Consider the following 3,881-nt stretch of genomic DNA (forward strand, 5'->3'; position numbering starts at 1 on the left):
TAATGAATGAAAGCTGCATATGTGAAAAGTCATGCAGCATGAGAAAGTCTGCTACTACCATCAAGAGTGTAAAGAAAAACTGATTACTAGGGTCTGAGGCAATACCTGTCACACAAGGAAACTGCCCAGCTTTGGGATGTGCAGAATCCAGTGTCCTAGTATTGAAAACCAGCGTGAACCTGGTACTAACTCGCTATTTAATCCTTCCTTTCCAATTCTCATTTTATCACCATCTCTCATTTTCTCATTTCTCATTTATTGTTTGTATCTCTTAAAGAAGCAGTACTTTGAAGGATCTGAACTCTGCAGTATGGTGCACCTACTCTACTCAACACTAAGTCATCATTCTTCAACACTTGAACAAGGTCCTTTGGTTCACTCAAGACAAAAAAGGAAGAAAATTGCTTCTGCAGAAGAGGTAACAAATTTCCTTTGGTCCAAGTTAGTTCTGAGCAGGCATGAAAGGCTCTGAGCTGTCTTTGCTCTGTCCATCTTCCACAGAGACCTACAGGTTTGCTCAATTTTCACTGCTTTTCTTCAGCCACAAGCAGACCTAAAACCAAGTTGTCTCCAGATGGATAAAGAGCAAAGTTTTTTCCATACCCTGCACTCAAACCTTTTATAAAATATACCTCATTTCTTTCCATCATTACTTTCACTGCTGTTTTCATAATGCAAAGGAGAAAATCCCCAACATACTTTGAATGAGTTAGCTCCACTTTTCTCCCCTTGGCTAAGTTTGAAAATTAAACATGAGCACACTAACTAGTACAAGCAGGAGCATTTCGCTGAATTGACTACCAGCCCTGCTTCTGATCTTTACATTTGTTTTTATTACCTTTCTCTAACTAACAGAAATATAAACAGAGTAGTTTCAGTTTGGGAGGCTGAGGGTGAAATCTCAGGAACTCTGAATCCTTTCCTTTAATCATCATTGGTTTTTCGAACAGATTAGGAAACCTGCTCATATCACTAGGGTTCAGTATCTTGTCCAGTGTCACAGGCTGCCAAGCATTTAATGCTCTCACAGAATCCGAAATCCTCAAATGAAAGGCAGGACAAAGGTGAAAGCTATTTGAGTGCCTACCTTATAAAATGCCATGATTTAATGTTGCAATAATGAGTGGCAGCATGCAGCAGGGATAAAAGGAGGCTGCTGGCCAGAGCGTGCCTCCATTTCCCTCTGTTGCTCTGCCAGGATGCTGTCTGCACTTGCTTTGGCAATGTGAGCAGAACTGGGTAACACAGGCCCAGATTTGGAAGCTGGGGCAGATTATCACAGAGCTGACCTTGCAAGAATCAAGCCAGTCCGAGCCTCAGGCACAAGTGACATCAAGAGAACAGATGGGGAACTGCTTCCAGGTGAGGCTGGCACCAACACCAACTGCACTCCACTCCTTTGTGAACAGCCCTGTTGAAAGGCTCCTCAGCCCAAGAAGCAACTTCCCAAGCCAGGATTTGTCTGAACCCCTCTGAGAACTGTGTTCTGCATCACTTGAGACTCAGGAAAGTCCATCCTGCACGCAGGCAGGCCAGCTGTGGATAAGTGTAAAGAGTGCATCCAGCAGGGCAGGGGAGCTCAGTGACATCCTAATAAATCACATGACACTCTGCTCTTTCCTGCTCCTTCACAGCACGCCGACATTGCAAACCAGGTGTTGCAGAACTGCTTGCAGGATATTTCTGGCAGAATGGCAGAATGCAATGTGTCTTGTCAAGGATGCTCCTTAGTACAGGAGGCCCATCAGATCCTATATTATTAAGGTATTTTCCTGTTACATTCAGGGACTGTCAAGCACAAAAAGTCAAAGAATTTGGTTCCATGGACGGTGAGAAAAGGGGAAACAGTCTAAGCATTTTAGCAATGCTAATAATCTCCTTCTTTGTATTATAGCTATTTTACTTCTCCAATATATTATCAGTGCTAGTCACAATTGTGTATCCCACTGGATAACTACAGAAAAATAATACTTTGCCCTCATAAGTGGCTTTTGTAATGAAAACAAAAAGAGACCTGAAATCTGAAAACTGCTTTCTTTTACCTACCTCAAACCTTTATGAGAAAGGCAGAGGAAAAGGTCATTGAGCCTTCACAAAAGGCAAGTAGGTGGCCAGGAAAGTTGATATATACTGGTCCAACCTAAAGGACTAGATTGCTTTTTCTCTTTACGAACTCCTCAATAATCATCATCTAATGTGACTCTTGTCTATTTTGTGCAGAAAACCTGCTTATAGTCTAAAAATTTTATTTTCTTCATGTTTGTTTTTAAGGCAGATCACAAACTTTTAAAGACAACCAGCTATTCTACAAACTCCTTATTCTCATGTTGCACTTGTATTTTATGAAAATTTAATCTCAGCTGAAAGCATTCTGGGTACTTTGTATATAATACAAATGTAATGTTATTTTAATGAATGTTTGTACAGTGCTGGTCCTTTAGTTAAATTATGTGAAAAACAGGTGCACTGGACATGGGTAATAGGAAAATAAGTTTGTTTCAGGAGCCTAATTGCTATACTGATTACTGTAATAACACTGGCAGGCATTTGCTAATGTTCATGAGTAGTATGATTTTTGCAGTGAAGAAATACTGAAAATGTTGATTCCAGGTATTCATACTGTAATTTGTCAGGGCTTTTTATTTATTCCAAATATATGGGTCTTGTTTACTTAGGTGAAAGACAAATTTGCAGATACCTGCAAAAACCCCAATTAAGTAGGCTTTCCTCTTTGCTACTATTGGTCACAGTTCACTTTTGTGCCAGCTCTGGTTTTTGACTATTTTCTATGTGTCCTGCATGTTCTGTTTGACATACTTTACAGCCTAGAGTTGTACTTGACCATGTACAGCTGATCGACTTCAGAAAGGCTTCACAGCCAGTTATCCTCACGTGCCAACACTGAGCAATGCAAAACCATTCCTGACAGACATGAGTACTCATCTACCACAGCTTCTAGTGCAATCAAGCAAAATCAGTGAAAGTCTCTGCTTGACTTCAACATGCTTTGGCTCAGATTTGCGCAGCCTGGTGTTTAAAGGTATTCAAGGCACCTAAGGGGACTGGAAGCACCCTGTGGATTTCTCAAGAATCATAAAACATGAGCCAAGTCCCAGCTGATTCACCAAAAATTCCTGTGTCTGCGTTGTAAACAGCAGTATGGATTACACATACTCTTAACCCTTGGTGTTAGATAATGCTGAATCACGTTTTAACACAAATGACAATAATCTGAACCCATGCAAGTCTCTTCTGAATTGACACCTTTACCCCAGCAGCACCCAGCCAAATTAACAGAATCAGATTTGCAGAAATGCAAGGCTGGACATTGTGTTCAATGCTTGTCTTACAGTTCAAGGGCAGTTTCAACAATAGATCTCCACTTTGCAGACTGTATTTTGAGTGCTGAGCCAAACTAGCCCTCAAAGTTTCCTTGAAACAATATTAACAGTCATCCACTCACTATTAACAATAGATTAAATTATCAGGAGCATTGTGCTCTATTAAACACTATTCTCTATTATTCTTGCTAGAAATTGGCTTCCAAAGTGTTTTATGTACCTGTTGTAAAAAGGAAATGATGTTTCAGCTTAACAAAAACTCTTTGTTATTATGCACAACCATTATTAATGGATTACACTTTCAATCCACTTTGTCACACAAATAGAAAATCTATGGTTTGATAGGATTAAACATTTAATAATGTATTATTATTGTTATTGCTTTTCAAAAACAGTTATTTTCTACAGATTTTTTTGTACTAGTGTTTTAACTTCTTCAAAATAAATATTTATTTTGGACTTTAAAGCCAGGCAGTTGCTGTTTTTCCAGCAGATCAGTGCCTCACTCATGCTCCCATTAACTTCAATAGGAAGAGGAGC

The sequence above is a fragment of the Geospiza fortis genome, unplaced genomic scaffold (genome assembly GCF_000277835.1).
Source record: "Geospiza fortis unplaced genomic scaffold, GeoFor_1.0 scaffold131, whole genome shotgun sequence".
Taxonomy (NCBI): domain Eukaryota; kingdom Metazoa; phylum Chordata; class Aves; order Passeriformes; family Thraupidae; genus Geospiza; species Geospiza fortis.